The sequence below is a fragment of the Trichosurus vulpecula genome, chromosome 5 (assembly GCF_011100635.1).
Source record: "Trichosurus vulpecula isolate mTriVul1 chromosome 5, mTriVul1.pri, whole genome shotgun sequence".
NCBI classification, from domain to species: domain Eukaryota; kingdom Metazoa; phylum Chordata; class Mammalia; order Diprotodontia; family Phalangeridae; genus Trichosurus; species Trichosurus vulpecula.
In genome coordinates this window covers 178,436,518-178,458,534 of record NC_050577.1, presented here as the reverse complement: position 1 = coordinate 178,458,534, position 22,017 = coordinate 178,436,518, and the positions used below count along the sequence as shown (strand labels likewise).

General features: G+C 37.4%; 1 pseudogene; it reads right to left on the bottom strand.

The window, feature by feature from the left end:
* The window catches only part of LOC118851117, a 60,102-nt pseudogene that overhangs the window by 5,478 nt on the left and 32,607 nt on the right, over nucleotides 1-22,017 (bottom strand).

Below are 22,017 nucleotides of genomic sequence, written 5' to 3'. Positions count from 1 at the left end.
ATAATTTTTTTAACAACAACAAAGAGAAAGAACAACAGCAAAGTAGTCTTTAAAATTCTAACAAGGAAAACCTGTAAGAAAATCGAGAGACTAAAAGAATGATTAAACAAACAAAAAAAAAGGATTACCTTATGTCATGAATAAATATTATGGGGTAAAGGAAAGGGAAAATATCCAGGAGAAAAAAATAATAATTCAATAAAGAAAATTAGACCAAGTATTTCATAAAATATTGGTTTTCATTACCTTTGAACGTGATAAAGCCAACCCTATCATTTCCTTTATTTGCCTCTCCGTAGAAAACTGATATGCCTTTACTCCATTTAACTTCCTTTCTTCTTCTCAATTTGTTTATAGTGAGCATGTGAAGAATAATGCAATTCAGTTACATTGGTATCTCTACTTATTGGCCATCGGGCAGAGGTTTCACATTTAGAGGACCAAGAGCTAGGTTAAAAGTTATGTTATTGTTCAGTTATTTCTAATTCTTCATGAACCCATTTGGATTATTTTTTGTTTGTTTGCTTGGTACTTTTGGCTAAGATACTGGAGTGCTTGGCCATGTCCTTTTTCAGCTCATTTTACAGATGGAGAACTGAGACAAACAGGGTTAAGTGACTTGCCCAGGGTCATATAGCTAGTAAGTATCTGAGGATGGATTTGAACTCAGGAACAGGAATCTTCCTGACTTCAGGACCAGCACTCTATACACTTCACCATCTAGCTCCTCAATGTACAGATGGTCTAAAAACTTTGTGAGTCTTACCAACTCTTGTTTCCCTTTCCAGCACCTTTCCACTATCACTACCGAAGTGCAAAGGAGCCCAACAGGAGTGAGAACTATTTTGTCTATTTCTTTGTTTTATGATTGCCATGATCAAAAAATGCATTACCAAAGAACCAGTCTTTTGATGATGAGCCTCTCCCTACTTGGACTCTCCTCAGAGATCAGATTTGGATTGTTACTAACACTTTACCCAAAATCTTTTGCAGAATGATAGGACTAGGAAGAACTAGTGTTCTTCTGGCACCCAGATGGTTATGGAGGAGAAAGTGGGGCTGTAACCTTGTACAGCTCTCCGTCACTCAAATCAAAGTCAACTGCAAGTCAAGTCATCATTTTCCTGGTGTCATGGTCCTTTTTGAGAACAAAGGGCAGATACACAACATAATAATCCCATGGTAACAGTATGCCATGATGAGACATCAGACTAGGACAATAATAAAGTGGTAAATGAGGTAATATATTCCAATGGAAATATCTGGAATCTGAAGAACTGAGTTCAAATCCCACCTCTGCTGCTTATTTCCTACCTGATGCTGGGTAATTCACTTAATCACTTTGGGCCTCAGGAAGGTCCCTGCCCACTCTAAATCTTTGATCTTATGAGCTCATGCTAAAGTGCAAATCGTTCGCTAAGAATGATGGGAATTTAAAAGAAGATGTATTGATCAATCAACAAGTATTTATTAAGCTTCACCTGTGTGCCAGGTACTGTGCTGAAGACCAGATAAAGCATGGAGACGTTTTAGAAGCTATCAAAACAGAATCAGTATTGGATAGAGTTGGATGGAGTCTTACCACCTGTGGAATAGAGAGAAAACAATTGAGTCTGGTGGGCATATAATTCTAGCCTTTCAATATTTGTCTTGCTTCAATTCTCTACTTGATGCAAGGATAAATCTGGACAACTTTGAGACTGTGGTTGCAGCTATAATTTGTATACTAACTTCAAGTATTTTATATTTCTGTTTTTTTCTCCTCTTCCTTTTGTCCCTCTTTCAACTTAAATTTAACCAGATATAGCATAAACTTCCCTCCCTTCTCTCTTGAGTTGTACTATGCCAAACTCTCTGTATCATTGTTAGCAAATGTCTTGCCTTTATAAAGCTCCATTTTCTGTCACACATCTCTTTGTCTCTTCTTTCTCACCTTTCATTCGAATAGTAAACAAGTTGCATCAATTGAATTTTTTCTAAAAAATAAAATAAAAAGGTACAGCTGGAATCTTTTTCATACTATTTTTAAAAAATAAAAGTGTATTCTCTCTCTGTCTCACCATCTCTGTCTCTGTTTCTGTGCATCTGTCTGTCTCTTCTTCCACATCCATCCCCCAGCCTTCTTGTGATTCTATTTCTTCTCTTTACCCATCTTTAACTGATTCAGGAGAACAATTGCTTCTAATAGTTGAATACTTTTCATCAGGCTGTGGTGAGCAGCAATTAGGCAAGCAGAAAACGTTTGTAGGATGCACTGATACATAGACAGAATAACATCGAGCTGAGTTACTGAGAGCTGGGATGGGGGGAGAGCACCATATTGCATGTGATGGGTTGTGGACTTTGGAGGTGGGGTTGTCCTATTTGAATAAGATTTTGTAAATGAGGGTGGGTGGAGAGGGAGGAAGGGAGAGAATGTGGAAAGGCAAATATTAAATATTGTTTTTACATGCAACTGGGAAAGAAGATATACAGGCAATGGGGTATAGAAATCTATCTTGCTCTACAGGAAAATAGAAGGTAAGAGGATAATAGAAGGGGGGGATGTTTTCTAAACAGAGCAGGTTGGGGGAAGGAGTAATCAGAACACACTGTCTTGCAGTAGGGGGAGAGGAGAGATGGGGAGAAAATTTGGAGCTCAAAATCTTGTGGAAGTGAATGTTGAAAACTAAAAATAAATTAATAAAAAAAGTTGCAAAAAAAAAAAGATTTTGTGGTAGGAAAAGCTGCATAACTATGTAGCCACAAACAGTATAACCCTCCTGCGTGTGAGGCCAACTCCAGTTGTCTTGATCTATATTTTTCCACTGGACCCAGAGTGCTCCAGAGGAGAGAGTGAGGCTGGTAACTTTGCACAATCCTTCCTCACTTGAATCCAATTCACTTGCAAATCCATGACTTGCTGATGTCATGGTCTTCTTTGAGAATGAACGACAAACAACAATCTATGAGTAGTAGTAGCTACCACACTGGGGACCAACTGTCAAGTTCCAGTTGGGCAATGCAGCTCCCTGCTTTCTTTTTTCCTTTCTTTCTTCCTTCTTTCCTTCCTTCCTTTCTTCCTTCCGTCCTCTCCCTCTGTCCATGTAGGGAATCATACCTTTACTTTCAAGTCCTCTGACTAAAGAAATATAAATTTTGATCATTCTAACTTTGTGAGATATTTTGAGGTTTATGGGCTAGATATCTTTTTTTTAAGAACCATACCTTAAACCCAAATCACTCTGGCTCCCATTAATTGGCCAAAAATAGGTTACAGCCCAAGCCTCACTTGGTCATTGTTTGGGCTCTGATGGCTAGAGTGAGTGTAAATAGCAATTGTTTCTCTTTTGACCAGAAACCCTGACACTCTTCCCTTCCAAGACTGATTTTTTTTGAGTAGGTAAAAGAGGCCATTCTTTGCCTGATTTCTTACCTAGCTTTAATCACTGAATGGGCATTGCCTCAGTCAAACTGTAACCTGGGACAGACCTTAGCTTAAAAAGGCCAAGGTTTCCTATTGCATCTGGCACCATCTCCAGTCATCCTGATCTCTATTTGGCCACTGGACCCAGATGGCTCTGGAGGAGAAAGTGAGGCTGGTGACTTTGCATAGCCCTGCCTCACTTAAATTCAATTCACCTGCAAGTCATGACATGATCTTCCTGATTTCATGGTCCTCTTCGAATGAATAAGCCTGCTGTGAGCAGCATGTGTAATGTTAAGCTCAATCAAGGAACATGAGTTTTTGTCTGTATCCACTAACCCAAAGATAATGCTGTGGGCAGTCTCACATTAACTTACTAAAAAGCAATAATAGCTGTATATCTCCTGTTTTGGGGGGGAGTCTAGCACATGTCAAAACCACTTAAGATGGTGTCATCCACAAGGAATACCCTAGAAAACAGCTTCCTGGACCCTGGATCTGTGGATATTCTGAAAATCCTGGATATCTGAGAATATTCTATGTTGGTCTACCACCTGGTTGAGAGTAGCTTTGTAGCTAGAACTACCTGTGTCTTTAAAATGGCTCAAAAGCACCTGCCAGGGATTTTGCAGCATTTACCTCTAATATGTGATTCATTCACACCATGCAGTATAGAGGGAATGATATCCCTCCTCAAGTTTTTGGGAAGATTTTTCTGCATTTGTCCTTGCTGTATCTTTGAAATAAATATTCCTTTGTAAAAAGCTAATACTCTTTTCATGAATGATTGAAGTAACTGAGGTTATCCTAAATACACACACACTCATGTGTATATATATGTATATATGTATGTATGTATGTATGTATAAATACATGTGTGTGTATATACATATGTATGTACATACCTATATATGTATATGTGTGTCTGTGTGTGTATACATTATATATATACAATATATATAATATATATAAATACATTCAAATATCCAAGGGCTATTTTCCATGAATATTGTTAACATTAATTCTTCGTATCTCCATCATGATTTGCATGGAGTTGTTTGGAGGCTTACATTCTTACAATTGTAAGGAACAAAATTGTTCCCCTCCAGGTATTCATAAGATGGTAAACTAACGTGTCTAAATGGAACTGGACCCCTAAAAATAAGAGGAATAAAGTTGGCAGGGGTTCAAATTGATGGTAGAGAAGAGAGGCCTGACATCTAGAGACGATTCTAGGAAGATGACAGAGTAGGTCAGAAAATTCCAAGCTCTCCAAATTTCCTCTGTGAACAAGACAAAATAGCACATCAGGGTGAACATAGAGTGGCAGAAATAAACAAGAGTTGAGATGGAACAGTGGTCCTTCTGGCATAACCAGAGAAGATCTGAAGAAAGATCCCAGGATTGAGGTTCATCCTGAGTGAAGTGTGAACACCTCCAGGCTAGCTCCTGTAGCAACAGCAAGCAGTGAGCCCTGGGAGCAACTGGATTGAGAGGAAGCCTTGACATCAGCCACAGGAATTTTTACCTTCCAGACAGCGTAGGGAGTTGGGCGTGTGAATGGGGGACAATTGAGGGAGACTCTGCTGAAAAGGGACGCCAGGCCCAGCTGTGCTGAACAGGATACAGTCCTGGATTAGAAGAAACCAGCACATACCTGGTGAGTGCAGAAGCAGGGGGACAGGGATGCTGCTGATTGTGGGCACTTATAGGAAAGCTGAGCTCTTGGTCTTGGTTCCAGGCCAGTGGGGAGAACTGAAGCTTGTTGCCACTGGAAGGTCCTCAGGGAGGAAGAGAATTTCCAACATAGTGTGCTGGGGAGCCCTAGCTGTACCTTGGAGGGGGAAAGAAGTGCAAAGGTTGAACCCAGGACAAAGCTCAAAAAATAACTGCAGGAAGGACCCATCCCCCACACCACAGGATTCAGGTGGTTATAATAACAAGCTGCTAAAATATAAAAAAAAAAATTTTTTAAAACAGGCAAAGGAGAAAGAACCTAACCGGCATTCATCTTCAGAGGAGGATACTGAAGCAAAAAAAAAAAAAAAAAAAAAAAAGAAAAAAAAGAAAAAAGGCTTCTCCTACCCCAAAGAGTAATGTCAAATGGCTACCTGCCCAAAAAGAATTCATAGAAGAGCTCAAAAAAGACTTTAAATGAAATAAGAGACATTGAGGAAAAAAATTTTTTTAAAAAAGAACAATCCAAGAAAAACAAGATTACAAAAAGAAAGTCAACCAACTGGAAAAGGAGACCCAGATTCTTAAGAAAATGACTCTTTGAAAATTAGAATGGGACAAGGGGAAACCAATCTGATATTTCACAAGCTCCCAATAAAACATTTACATTTACTTCTCAACCAGTATAATAATAAAAATTAATAATATATGACAGTTTTGAAAAATATCTGCTTGTTAAATTGGATAACTATGACTTTGGAAGTAAGTGTAACACCCAGGCCCACCAGCTACCATCAGCCTCTATTCTCATGTTGTTTTTATTGTTGAGTCATTTCAGTTGTGACCAACTCTTTGTGACCCCATTTGGGGTTTTCTTGGCAAAGATACTAGAGTAGTCTGCCATTTCATTTTCCAGCTCATTTTACCGATGGGGAAATTGAAGCAAATAGGTTTAAATGACTTGCTCAGGGTCCCACAACTAGAAAGTGTTTGAGGCCAGACTTGATCTCAGGTGTTCCTGACTCCAGGCCTGGTGTGCTGTCTACTGTGCCACACCTAGCTGCCCCTCTATCCTCATGTAAGACTGTTAATTTGGTATTAAGTTTTGTTACACATGTACTTTGCTGAGACTATTTAATGCATGTCTTTTTGGAAGAAAATTGAGACAACAATCCTTTCAATTTTCTTCCAAAATGATAGCTCACAAGCTATTTAAAATATTTATATTTACTTTTCAACAAGTACAATAGGAAAACTAATAATTTTTGACAGTTTTGAAAAATGACATCCGCTTGTAAAAATTAGATAATTATGACTTTGGAAGAAAGTGTAATACCTAGGCCTACCAGCCATAATCAGCCTCTATCCTCACTTAAGACTGCTAATTTTGGTATTAAGTGTTGTTACTCATGCTTCTGACATTGTTATTGCCTTCTGATAAAGTCATAATGCGACTGTTTTTGGACTTGAGCTCTGGCCTCAGAGTATAGTTTCTGCCAGACATGTAAACTCTAGTGGGCATGGGGTCTCTACTTGGCATATATAGGAGTACTGGTCTAACTCCCCCTAGCATTGCTCCCTGATGATACTGAATTTGCACTACTTGATGATCCATTGGCTCCATCAATGCTAGCCAACACTTGTCTACCAGGCCCAGTTCCACTAAGCATAAGGTTGTGGATTTTCTTTCCACTTCTAATTTCTTCTTTCAATTGAAGTTCCCAGCTAAGAGGCCAATACTTCTCTGTAAGAGGAAGAACTACTTCTGTAATCCTCTTTAGCTTGAAACCCTAGGTTAAATGGCCAGTTCTTTTAGGAAAACAAAGCACTAACATAGCCATCAGATTAGGGAAAAAGTCTTACATGGATTTTCATTCCATAAGGAAGGTCTGTCTGCCTATTCTCAGATTTCTGGCTCAAATAAATATTTCTTTCCTAACGGAAGATTTCTTGCCCCAAGGACATTGAGATAATTCCAGCTAGCTAATGTTAATTAGCTTAAATCTTCCTGCTCAGTAAAGTCACAGTCTCTATCAGAAACTTCACTCAGAAGTACTTTATAAGTCAGAAACACTTTAAGGTTCCCTACTTAATATCCAATTGTTAAACCCTATCAGTCAGCAAGAGGCAGCTAGGTGGTACAGGGGATAGAGTGCTGATCTTAGAATCTTCTTAGAAAGAAGACCCACTTTTGAATCTAGCATCAGATATGATGTTAGACTCTGGTCAAGTCACTTGATCACTGCCTGCCTCAGTTTCCTCAACTGTAAAAATGGGAATGATAATAGCACCTACCTCTAGAGTTGTGGAGGATCAAAAGAGATAATATTTCTAAAGCTCTTAGCACAGTGCCTAACATTTAATAAGTTTTCGTACTCTTTCCTTCCCCAATTAAGAAGCTACTATTCCACAAACTGTCAAAGGCTTTCTAGTTCCAGAGATCCCCAGTTTATACTCAAAAATTATTTCTCACTCCCATGAAAATGAATGGAAGAGTGAAAGACGTAGGAACAAATACTAAACCAAGAAGGCAAGGCTATCGTCTTCCTCCTTCCTAGACACATTATTGCCTTTATTACGTATTTGTGGCTGACAATGTAATTCTACATTTATATATCTAGCATAATATTTAACAGTAATAAGACTTTACTTGAAAGATTCTATCTTTAGGTTGCTGTATTCTGTGTTACTCAAAAATGACTTCACATAGAGATAACCTTAAATGAATATGTTCCCATAAAAACATTAAAAATGAACATTTTAATCATCCCCAATAATTACAAATCCACGAAATGAACATTGTAGCATGAGTTTGCAGAAATAGAAATCTATGCTTTAGCTGGCAATTATTAGTCATCAGAGGTACTTTCTCTCCCTCCTCCCTTCAGCTTTTTTGCATGTGCTGTTAACCCCTTTAAAATACGAGCTCCTTGAGGGATGGTATTTGCATTATTAATACTTAACACAGTGCCTGGCATGTGCTAAGCACTTAATAAATACCGCTTAACTAACAAAAGGAAAAGTTCTCGGTTCAGTTACTATACCTCTGAGCTCCTGGTTAGAAAAATTCCTATCAGCTAGGTAAAGATATGATTCTTGGGGCAGCTAGGTGGCATAGTGAGTAGAGCACTGGCCATGGAGTCAGGAGGACATGAGTTCAAATCCAGCCTCAGACACTTGACACACTTACTAGCTGTGTGACCTTGGGTAAGTCACTTAACCCCAATTGCCTTGCCTTCCCCCCCTCACAAAAAAAAGGTGTGATTCTCTGCCTAATCTTAGATCTCTCTCTCTCTCTCTCTCTCTCTCTCTCAATCTCTCTCTCTCTCCCATTAGCCTTTGGCTGAGGCAAAATTCAGTTTATTAGAAATATTTCAGTAATTAAATAGCCAATTATATTATAGTGTCTATGTCTATACAGGCATCTGGAGGGGAGGTTGGTTAAAGAGCCAACTTTTTCTTGGGACTTTCCTCAATCTGGTTCCTTTACTCTGAGGTGCCCGTGAAGGTAATGACTCTCTGAAACATCTTCCTTCTCTTCTATAGCTCAGTCTTCCCTTTGTTTCAAAAGGGTATACTGGAAACTCCATGCTTGCTCCAACCTCTTGAATATCTCACTTCAATTCAGAGAATGGCATTTTCCTTTTATAGTTAGGTCTTACTTAATGAGATTAATGGATCCCCTGAAATAGTGGCATTATTCAGATTCACATTATATATTTCTGTAAGGCTGGAACCAATCTTAAATAATTATGTATTACATAATTATAACTTCATATATTCTACGTAATTATAAATTCTAATAGCACAAATTCATATCTGAATGCATGTGACTATTACAGGGGATTCATTATTTGAGCTAATCTAGACCTAACTATATATAATTTGTTTAGGGTTGACCTGTCTCCTGAAGGCTTTCATTGGTTCAAGACATGTACAGGTCCTGTTTACACTTCATACTAATTATTTGACTTAATTAAAAAGTGTTCTTATCCCAAGTATCAGAGTTAAATGGGAAGTTTCAAACCCATCCTTGTGGAAAGTTGAATGTGTTAGTATGTGTAACAACAATGCTGCTTGCTGCTGCTCTGGCTGTGAAAGGCCACAACAGCACACAGAAGGGCTGCCAGCACAGGTCCTTTGATCTGCTTATCTAAGGAAAGCAACTTTAAGGGGCTAACAATATCACTTTAACCAAAGATACATATAGCATTAGTTCAGGAGGAAAAGCCAGGCCCCTGAACTTCAGAGCAAATACAAACAGAAATTACAGAGACAATATAAACAGATCAACATTTCTGTCTAACCAAATCACAATATATATAGTTATCAGAGAAGTACCAACATCTAGGTTTTTTCCAAAGCCAGGGGGCTCTTAAAAATGGCTGCCTAGAGTCTCGTCCAGTCAAATCACACAATGCTCTTCGAGTGAGAGCCCCAAACAAAATGCTAACCTCTGAGTTTATATACCCTTCTTAGGGCCTGAAGGCTTCAAACCTAATCAACAAAAGGATGTGGGCCTGGGGCTTCACATCTAGCAAGACTTAATCAAAGGCATGGATTACTTTAGCATTGTAAAAGAAAAAATAGTAAAAAAAAAAAAAGTCCCACCTTAATTACCAATACAGTATGTTGGTCAGTTTTGCTGAACTGCTTTTGTTCCGTCTTATTTTCTGTTATAGGAATGGCTCTCTGGGTTGGAGAGAGGAGAGATATTGGGAAATGAAGGTGATGTAAAAAGAAGAGATGTCAATAAAAAGTGAAACAAAATTTGCCAATTCTGAAAATGGAAGAACTAAAAGAATTACCTTTTGTACAAACCTCTATTCACTGACTTTAGACTCTATTTTTATAAGGTCATTGTCAAATTCTAAGAAGCACATAAAGAAAAGCAAACCAAAAAATGGAATAATTGTCTTGAAAAATTTAGCAAGTATCAACACAGTTTTCCATTGTCATCTTCTGGAAAGCTGAATAACAATTTTCATTAAGCCTTTTGTCCTAAATAATCTGGTTTTACATGTACTCTAGTAATTGCTTTGGTCTTGCCAAAGCTCTTAATACTATTTATCATTTGTTGAGGGCCAACCAGGGGAAAAGACATACTCCTTTTGTGGCAGATTGTGGTCTGGATAAGATAAACAAGACGAGACAGAAAGCTCCAAGAGACAGTGTATGGACTTGCTGGCGAGAATGAAGTGTATCTATTTGACTTTAATTTTGTCCTGTCTGTCATATTAGCCTAAGAGATGTAGAAGAGTAAAATCAGTTTCAAAAGGGGTCAATATTAGTGACAGAAGACAGAAGAGAAGAAAAAGAACAAAAGGCGGCTAATATCTGAAACTGCCAAGTAAGAATACTCCTTATTGATCTGGTTCTTAAACTGAGGTCCACAGAATCCTCCCCCCACCCCCCAAATGCACTGGGGCTGTAGACAGGTTTCAGGGTAGGAAAAAAAATACATCTTTATTTTTATGAATTAAAAAGCTAAAAATAATTTTAAAAACTGCAAGTTAGCAATTCCTGCTATTATTTTAAAATATTATTGTGAGACGGGGTCTATGATTAATCAGCTTGCCGAAAGGGTCTATGCCACAACAAAAGAGTTAAGAACCCTTGGTCTAGTAGTGAACTGTTTGAATTTGTAAAGATGGAAAGGGAGTTGGTGGTTTCATTAATATTCATTTCCATAAAACACGCACTGAAGTATTGACTTTATTATCAACATTTAATCTTAATAATTGGCCAATAAGAAGCCTCTGTGTGAAGTGAATAGAGAACTGGCCTCAGAGCTGGGAAGATCTGAATTCAAGTCGTGTCCCAGACATACATTGACTGTATGACTGAAAATGACTCACTTAACCCCTTAGAGTCCCCAGGTTACTCTTTGAGTCTGTAAGTTGCCAATCAGGTGCTGATCTGCATTGATAGAGAGAATTTCATCAAGACTGCCCCATACCAATGAAATAGTAGGTTTAATCTTTTTTTTAAAATAGCATTCAGGACTGATCAAGTTATTAGACTTCTCTTTTAAACTTTCTCTTTCAGCACTTTACCCAGTGGCCCCTTTCTACATTAAATGTCCCGAGTCGATATTGAAGCTGTATGTACGTATTGGTTGCTTCCATCATTAGAAAGTAAGGTCCTTGTGAGTAGGGATAGTCGCATTCTTTATATTTGCATCCCCAGCTCCTAGCTCCTAGTTCCTAGCATATAATCATAAATACTTGTTGAGTGCATGATAGACGGATAATGGGGGGATGGATGAAAAAAGTGCAACCTTTGGGCTATGTTCACCAGCTGGTAGTTAAGTCAAGTGACTGACTGTGTTGCCATTATTTGTGAATACAAAGCCAAAAGTGATGATAAAGCCTGAAAGGACAGGTTGTGATCATAAAGTTTAGCGCTAGAAGGGATTTAGGAGTCCAATCATTTTGAAATTATAAAAACTACCTACTTTTAGGGACTTATACCACCATGTAATAAACTTATTTGGTTCCTATTCTAATTAAATTTCTTAAGATTCAGAATTCTAAACTTTGGTAGTTGCTTTGTCAGTTAAAAATTTTTTGTTATTTTATGTATGCTTCAAACCCTTTATTTATGAGTTTTAGCTATTCAATTCAACAACATTTGTTTAACTGCTACTATGGTCAAGATGTTGCTTACCACTGTTCATAGTTTTCTTTAGTTATCCAAAATTATAAAGATGCATATGCCGTTCTGAGCCACTGAGAGGAAGGATGACACAGTGGTTAGTGGACTTATGGTCAATTAGAGCTGGGGTCAAATGGAATCAAATGTAAGCAGGAAGGAATCCTCAGAAGCCACCTAATCCAACCCTCTTATTGAATAGATAAATCAAGTGAGGCCCTAAGACATGAAATGTTTTGCCTAAGATCAAACAGATAGTGTCAGAGATGGGATCTGAACCCCATCCCTCTGCACCTGTGAGCTCAGGTAAGTCACTTAACCTCTCAGCGCCCTAAGGCAATTCTCTAAGACTATAATTATATCACAGAATAGGTACTGATCTGCATTGCTAGAGGGAGTTATCTTATTGGCAGTTCCTGTGGAGGTCTGGTCCCTCCACTCCCTCCCACCCAATTAATCCTGTAAATATGACAGATTGAGTTGTAGCTTCTCTTTTAAAAAAAAAAAAAGGTATACTTTTCTTTAAAATGCCATGCTCTGGTCACCAGTGGACAGCTCTATTCCATCCCAAAAGATATGAAAGTCTAGAGTTGGTCAATTTAGCAAGGACCTTCCATTTAGTTGTCAGAGGTCGTCAGGAAAAGGTCATTACTTTCAAGGGATGGGGTTTTAAAGAGGGGTGCAAATTAAGGATTAGTACAAGTACATGTAGAAAACTGTTAGAGCATTTATGTTTTTCATTCTTACAAGCTAAAGTAATTCATAGAAATGGCCACTAATTCTATAGGAGAAAGTGAAAAATCTTTCCACATAAAATCAGTCTTAGATGTGGTCAACTGAAAGAATTCTCTCTACTACCTCTACCTGTGAAGGGCTTTCTTTTTTTAACCTAATAGTTTATGTTTTTGTTCAGACACTTTGTCTTGTAACTTTAATCAGTGGAAAAATTCCTCAGACCTAAAGTTTTCAGAGATTCAGACGAATTGTCATTGCTTAGGGGGCACAGCATGGACTGCATTTCCCACAATGGTTTGGCTTGGGGAACCCTATCATTCTGGGCGATTCTTGTCTATCTTGTCCAATAGATGTTCTAAAAGGGACCCAATCAAAATACTGAAGATTTTCTTTAGGTCTTTTCATGTTTTCTAGTTATCAGTGGAACACTATGTCCTGTTATCTCTTGTTCTTATTACGTGACCAACTCAACCCATATTCTTTTCTGATCATGACTTCAAAACAATGTTGTGCATTCTTGCCAATTCTACTTTATATAGTATTGAATATTCTAACTTTTGCAACATAACAGGGAAAAAAGATGTTGCGAGATTAACATTGAAACAGAAATGGCCTTGGAAATTGGAAAGAGCACTGATGGGAGTAAAAAGGTCCTGGATTCAAATTCTGATGCAGAAACTTAATACTGGTGACTTTGGACAAATAATTTCTACCCCTGTAGTCCCTTCCTTTAATTATTTTTTTTTCTTTCCAAAACCTCTATTTTAAGGAAAATGCCCAGGTCATCCATGTCTTCATTCTTCTTTGGACTCTATTCTTGACTCTGAAATTTCTCTACCACGTTGCAGAGGCTTCCTCATTCTGGATATTCACTATATTGCTGGTTTCAGAGCCTGCTTCTTACACACATTAGCACAATGAGTCCAGGCACATTACTGAGCCTCACAGAGCCCCTAGGCAACTTTTTAAGACTCAAGGTTAAAGAGAATTTGCCTTTGAAGGGATTTCTTGAATCAAGGGTCCCTCTTTCCAGTGAAATCATAGGCCTTGTACACATGCAATTTTTGGAAAAATTGAGCCATATCAATATTGATATTCTCATAGTAAGTAAAGTCAGAAGACAAAAATGGAAGGATGACTCACATGTTCTCCTTGGATGGATGAACAAAGAAATTGGGGGGATGGGTGTCTCTTCATGTGTCTGAAGACAAGAACCATCATTTCATGGAGCACTTGATCATCTGACTTTTTGGTGCTTATCACAAGAATAAGCCAAAAAGACCACCGTGAATATAATCATAGTTTCTATACCAACACATATTGGAGAGGAGATAGAGATCAAGTAATTATATTAAGAACTTGATAAGATCCTCCAAACTGAATTGACATAGATTTGGATAATCAGTCACCTTAATGCAAAGGAGAACATGAGGAGAATTGAGAAAGTGGATGGTGACTTGTTCTCTTTAGCTTCAGAGGGCAGAACTTAATTCACTCTTTTCTCTCATCCCTAACAATTATACGCAAATTATTACTGTCTAATGATGAGATAACTTGACCCACAGGGCAAGAGAAGTTATAACTAAGGAAATGTTGGAGAGAAGTAACTAGCAAGCTGGCAGCTGTACTTAGAGGCTCCTGGCATTTATTTCAGAGAGAAGCTTAGAGTTATTAAAAGCACTCCGTGAAGTGAAATGAGCAGAACCAAGACAACACTGTACATAGTAACAGCAATCTTGTAAGGGGGATTAACTGTGAAAGACTTAGCTACTCCAATCAATACAATGATTTAAGACAATTTCAAAGGGCTCAAGAAGATAAATGCTGTCTCCATTTGAAGAGAGAATTGGTGAACTCTGAGTAAAGATTGAGGCATACCTTTTTTACTTTATTTTTCTTGCTTCTTTTTGAAACGTGGTTAATATGGAAATGTGTTTTACAAGGCTTCGTATGTCACATTGCTTGTCTTCTCAATAAGTGGGGAAGGGGCTAGAGAGAGAGAATGAATTTGGAATTCAAAATTTTTGAAAATGTATGTTAAAATGAATTATTTTTATTTTTAAAATTATTTATTATTTATATTCAATTTCTTTTTAAAGCACTGCGTGGTTTCTCAAAGGCAATCCAGTCTACTATATACCTCCCATTCAGGGTCTGTACATTATATATTTAATGATGGAACAGTTCTATGGTTTGTTCACCTTTCATCACATTACAGTCTGGACAATAAGCATTTTTCATTCATTTGGGTTTTTTTCTATGTAGATGTTTAGGTAGAAACTTTTTGAGTTACATTGCGCAATAATGATATTCTGTAATATTTTAGGGCTTGATGCAATCAACAAATGTCACCCACAAGCTGAAGCATTTTCACTACATGCCAAATACATTCCATGACATGGGCAAGCACCTTTGGTATGTGTGTCTATGTTTTGATTCATGTGATGTAACAGAGCATCATCAAAGTTATTATTGTTGTCATTAATAATGATAGCTATTTATTATAGTGCTATTATTAATAGTCTCATTATTATATCATATTATTAATAGTCTCATTATTATATCATATTATTAATAGCTATTATTATAGTGCATATAGTGCTTTATAAATGTTATCCCATTTTGTCCTCGCATAGCCCTAGGACTAAGGTATTATTATTACATCCTCATTTTATATAAGAAAACAGAGGCACCTAGAACTCTAACTACTTGCTCAGGCTCACAGAGCTGGAAAGTTTCTGTGGCCAAATTTGAACTCAGGTTTTTCTGACCACAGACCAAAATTCTATTACTGTGCCACATAGCTGCTTCCATGACCACATATCACAAAGAATTTGCATGAATTTGACATATACATGAACACACCCTGCCATAAGTGATTAAAGGGCCATTTCATTCTAACATAAAATTCCTTTTTTGACAGTCATTGAATAATAAATGCATTGACATTCTGACATTCTGTATTCTCTATATGTTCCATTCAGCTGTGTGACTAAGGATGTGTTGTACTCTGGAGTATCATTTACAAAAACCTTCCTGTTCCCTTCTGAAAACTTCACCAAGAATACCTTTAATCTGTATATGTATTAATTATTGTGACAAAGACTTTTTTAGACAAGAAAATAATCTTTGTATGAGGAATAAAATCTGATATATGTCTGTGAATTGGGCAAAAATGTGCTTATCTTCACAAAACTTAAATGCTTCCTTTGTATGTATCTAAGACGACGATAAGTCACGTCCTATCTAATTTTTTAAAATGCAACTTTTAAAAATCAACCTGGTTCCTTCCAATATGTACTCTGTTTAAAAAAAAAATTCCTTCTTTTAAGAAAATAGAAACTGAGATTTGGTGAGGATCTTGAATCCTGGTGACTCAGTTTCCTAAACCAGTGAAAACCATTTAATCATGGCTATTTTCTGTAATGGCAAATTATACAGTTAAAAAGGCCGGCTCTGATTGACCACCTAACTTGATAATATCTGGGGAAGAAGCTTATCATTAGCTATAATTTGTGCTATGAAGAAAGCCGCTAGTGGGGAAAACCACCTTAAAATTGGAGCTTCTGACAGTCTGGTGTTGTTATAACAAGCTATAAATATGAATTGATTTATACAAATAATGGATTCATAGCCAGGTCTCTAACAGCCTCTTAATGACTGTCAAAATACATTAAATATACTTTATAGTTCCCCCAGTCAGGCATTGTTGATTCAAAACTGTCATTTACTGGTATATTAAAAAACAACCTCCTGTGCATTAATTCTAAATGAGACATGTTATTAAAAATGGATGCATTGCTCTCACCTTTGCCATACTTCACAGTTAGCCAAGCCTCATTATATGTCTTTATTAGAAGGTGACCACAGTAACTAATGTGTCAGGCACAATAAAAATCAGTCCTCTTCAATGACAAAAGGAAAGGCCCTAGATACACCAAAATATGTATAGCAGCATTTTTTTTCAATAGCAAATAACTAGAAACAAAGTGGATGCTCATTAATTGGGAAATGAACAGACAGATAAACAGCACTACGTGAATGTAATGAAATATTATTGTGCTGCAAGAAATGATGGAGATGATGAATACGGAGAGGCATGGATTCATATGAACCAAAAGTGGCATAAACAGAACAATGAAAATAGTATGCAAAAAACAATAATATAAATGGAAGGAATAGTAACAATTAAGCAATTGAAACTGAGTGATGTGAAACAACAGTGGTCCAGCTTGGCCTTAAGGAAGACATATTAGAAAACACATCCCCCACACCTTTGCAAATGTGGGGGACCATGGGTGTGGAATTAGAGCATCAGCTTCTTGAGCGCAGAGAGTACTTTTACCATTCTTTGCATCCCCAGCACTTAGCAGAATGCTCGGCACAAAGTAGGTGCTTAATGAATGCTTGTTGGCTTGAATCTAACCTACATATAATGGCACACTTTTTCAATATATTAGAGAGTTTGGGTGAACAATTTTTTTGTTCCTCTGAGAAGGGATGGAGAGAGGGATACAGTAGAAAATGGTGATAATGTAAACACAAAATATATCAACAAAAATGCATTTTAAATGTTTTCGATGTTGTACCCATAGGCTCTCTTTAGACCTTCTTCCTCTCATATTCTGAAAAACTAATTAACCAACTGCAACTATATTTTTTTTTCCAAAAGTTTCCCATGACTATGAGACGCTGTATTTAGGTATATAAATTTTGTACAACCTAGCCATCTCCCTTATCTCAAAGTCTACTTTAAAATAAGACAAACCATAGAAAAATACCTTAAGCAAAAGAAATGTAAGCATGAAGGCATGCTATGAACCATTATTCTATTTTGCATTACTTGCATGTTTATGCTATGCCTTTTTAAAAATAATAATCCTTTTTCTAAGTGCATGTAACAACAGTCTGGCTAGCAGCTGTTGTGGGGTGTAAGACCCAACAACACCAGCAACAAGAGCAGCCAGCACAAGTTCTTTTGATCTGCTTTACTAAGGAAAGCAATGTTAAGGGGTTAACAATCTTACTTTAATCCAACATACAAATATCATTCACTTAGTTCGGGAGGAAAAGCTAGCACACTGAACTTCAGAGCAAATACAAATTATAAACATACACAATATGAACAGACAAAATCACAATTCATAGTTACCAGGAAAGCATCAACATCTGGACTGACAAGCTAGGGAGCTCTTAACAATGATTTGCCCAGAGTCACATGCCACTCTTCCAGTGACGAGAGCCCCAAACAAACAACTCTGTTTTCTCTTTTTATATAGTCCTTAGATGTCATCCCATCAACTAGAACGTCATCTGATTGACCAGAACTTAGGCACATACCATTTGCTCTGGTCCTAGCACCCTTCATTACATCTTTCCCTACCTTATCTCAGAATTTTGTCTCCAACAGATTTCATTAGTGATGAAATGACCTTTATATCAATGAATTGCATTCAATACTCCAAAAGAGATCAAAGAAAAAGATAAACATATACATACAAAAATATTTCTAGCAGTTTTTTTGTGGTGGAAAAAAATGGAAATTATAGGCATGTTCATTGGAGAATGGCTAAACAAATTGTAGCATACGACCATGATGGAATGCTATTGCACTATAAAAAGTGACTGGGGAGTGGGGGGGATGGGAGTGTTCAGAAAAACATGTCAAGACCTACATAACCTAAGGCAAAGGGAAGTGAGAAGAACAGAGAGATCATCGTACATAGTATTAGCAATGTTGTAACGATGATCAGCTGTAAAAGAATTGGCTACTCTAATCAATACAATGATCCAACACAATTCTGAAGGACTAATGAAGAAAAGTGCTATCCACCTGCAGAGAGAGAACTGAGGAACTCTGAGTGCAAATTGAATTAAATTTTCTCACTTTTTTTTTTGCTTTTTTGTGATTTGGCTAATATGGAAATAGGTTTTACATTATTTCACATGTATAACTGATATAATTTTACTTGCCTTCTCAGTGGGGGGGAGGGTGGCAGGGAGAGAATTTGGAACTCAAAATTTAAAAAGAAAAGAAAGCTAAAAATAAATAAACAATATTTTTTTAAAAATCAATGAATTGCATTCACATCATCCTAACACTACAATGACACATAAATAAAAATCATTTTATTGATTTAATAATTTGTGAAGAAACAGTGATAATAAGCTTCCTAACTTGGTGAAACATCTAATGATTTCCAGAGTGATGCAGCATAATAATTGAAACTTCTGTCGAAGTAAATAACATTTCAAAAAATGCTTTCTCAAATGAAGCACGTTCTCCATGTGCCACAGAGAGCTGTCAACTAATTTAAAGAATGGAAAGAGAAAATCTCTTCTCATGTTGGATGAAGATCCATCTTCTCATTTGAATATATTTTCTACTCACTCCCCAACAAAATGAGAGCAAAGCTAATTAACTGCAACAAGATTTTGGGTCTTTGGTTTGTTTTTATAGATGGTTGCTATATTTCAGCTCCAGTTGTTTTTATGCTTTACCAAAATTCCACTATAGTAGTAATAGCTAATATTTATATAGTGTTTTAAATTTTGCAGAACATTTTACATACATTATCTCATTTTATCTTCATAAGAAACCTAGAAGAAAGGGTCTGTTATTATCCCCGTTTTATAGACAAGAAAACTGAGGCAGACAGAGGTTAAATAGCTTGCCCATAGCTAGATTTGAGCACTGGTATTTCTGTCTCCAAGTCCAGTGTTCTATTCATTATGCCTGCTAACAGAGACCAGCAGGTGTTCAAAGACTGACCCTGGTAATTTAACTTAGCTCTCCAACTGTTAAGTGTCAAGCAAAGCCCCATCAGCCAGCTCTTAAAATAAGAAACCAGAAACACAAAGGCCATATCTATCTGCCTGGAGCTGATTTGGACAGAACTAAAAAGTCTTGCTTCCTTAGCAGCAGAGAGCTGAGAGTATCTATTCTTCTATTTATGGGCCTAGTGAGGGAGCAGCAGGAAGGTGTGTTGAATTGGCTGGGCTCATTCTTTCACCTCTTTTGATAAAGTACCCATCTCAAACAAGTCATCAGTGCTGATTACTGACATTCTTTGGCATTATTTTAGACCACTGCTTGAGTGTACTCGTGTTTATAACATTTAAAGATACTTGAGCACCCCATTGGTGTCATAAGTGTGGAGGAACGAACCTCGTCTTCTAACTACTTGAGTCAGAACCAGTGTTATAATTCCTTCAGCTCAGATTCAAACCATAATTATTGGATTTGACTGTATTAATAAAGAAAAAAGTGCTCTTGCTGGCTCATGCCCTTGAGGGATTCATAGTATTTTCAATAATTCAGTAGTTTGTCAAGGGAATAGGGACTAACATCTCAGGCCCTTGGATAAAAGCCTTGAGAAAAAACAAAGGACTCTCTTATCTCTAGGAGGGTTAGACAATTAATTGTCCCCACCCCAAAAAAGTTGATATAATTTAGTTTTCTTTTTATTAGATTTGATTATATTACCCCTGGAATGCTGGTCACTCCCAATAAAGTCCTTCCCTGCCTTCCTTCAAGTCCTAGCTAAAATTCCATCTTTCCTGATGCTCCCTGATACTAGCGCCTTATCTCCAATTTATCCAGTCTATTTAGCTTGTTTGTATATAGTTTGTTTGCATGTTGTCTCCTATTAGATTGTGAGCTCCTTGAGGGCAGGAATGTCTCCCTGTATCAGGGCCTCATACATGGCAGGTATTTTTTAAAAAAATGCTTATTGACTTACTAATTTGCAACAATAACAGCTGCTATTTATAGAGTACATTAAGGTTGAAAATGTTTTATGTACATTTGACCCTCACCATAGTCTTATGAAGTGGGTACTATAGGAATTATAACTGCCATTTTACAGATAAAGACTTGAAAATTGCAGCTGAGAGAGATTAGGTGCCTTACTGACAGTCTTATGGCCAGTATCAGAGCCAAATTTTTAACTCAGGTCTTTAGTACAGCATTCGTTCCACTGTACTGTCATGCCCCTCCCAAAAGCAATAACTATGAGCAGATTTTACAGAGAGTTCACATACTGGGAGGGTTTCAAAGCTTGTTTTTGAGGCAATGAATCCTTCTGATGGAATAGATTTCTGCGTTCATTGATAGCAATACATTAAACCTGAGATCAGTAAGGTTAAACTATCATATTTCCCTGCCAATATTCGAGGAGGTAATTCTCTAATCTTCATCTTCTCATGGTGGTGAATGCTTAAATTTTACTTACTCAATCCTTGAAGTACATAATTTCAGTACTTGAAGTACGTAATTTCATCCCTGTGGGTACTCATACCAAACACCAGATCACAGAGCCAGCTAGCTGGTGTGGAGATCACGGAGCCTGGAGTTAGGAAGCCTGAAGTTCAAATCTGGCCTCAGACACAGTAGGTGCTTAATAAATGTTCATTGGATTGACTTGACATGACTCTAAGTCTCTTAGCCTGCCTCAGTTTCCTTAATAATTGTATCTACCTCTCAGAGTTGTGAGGATGAAGTAAGATAATATTTATGAAAAGCACTTTGCACATCTTAAAGTACTATAAAAATATGACATTATTATTATCATCACAAACCCCTCTGTATCATGGAAGATGATCCTTGTCTATTGCTGTGCTCCCTCTTTTGGACTTCACTTCTATGACTCAGCTACCTTTTCACTGTGGAACTTCCTTCATATCCTGGTACCTCTTCACTAGAGGATATCTCTCCTTTATGTTGGGTCCCTTCTCCCATTGGTGAGTTCCGTTTTGGGGTGGGGGTGGGGCTCTCTTTTAGGTGTGTCCCCAGGCCAGCCATGCTTCATTCCCTTCCCGCTGGGCTTCTGACTCCTTGGACTTTGTCACCATGTCCCACCAGTTTTTCTTCTTCCTACTCCCACAGCCCTCATTTTTCAGCTCTAATTTATGTGTTGCCTCCTGCTACATTAGAGTGTAAACTCCCTGAGGGCACAAATTGCTTTTCTTTTTGCTTGGATTTGTATTCACTAAGCACACAACACTAAGCACAGTGCCTGGCACATAGTAAGTTCATAATAAATGCGTGCTGCCTTTCCTAGTAATGAATCTTTCCCAGGATGTGCCAAAGACTGACTCTAGAGAGCAAATTGTTAAATTTTTACCGTGAGCATTTTATACTTCAGATATCAATGCTACAAATAAAGGCTTGATTTATTGTTTTTATGATTGTCTAGACTTAAATAATAATGCAGATTAAATTTAAAGTGTGTGCGTGTGTATTCCCCACTTACCCAGCCCTGTTGTTAAACATTTATCAGCATACCCTTATATTGCTACATAAACATTGCTTGAGCTCAGCAGACATGAAGTAGAAGTTTAAGGGAATGAAATCATTGTCAGATTGAAGGCCTGGTGACTTAATGATGATGACGAGGCGGAGGAGGAGGAGGAGGAGGAAAAAAGAAAAAGATGGTGATGATGATAACGAATTTATAAAGCTTTAAGGTTTTTAAAGTGCTTTACACCCATTATCTCATTTGAGCTTCCTAGCACCTGTGGCCTGGAAAGGCCACTTAACTATG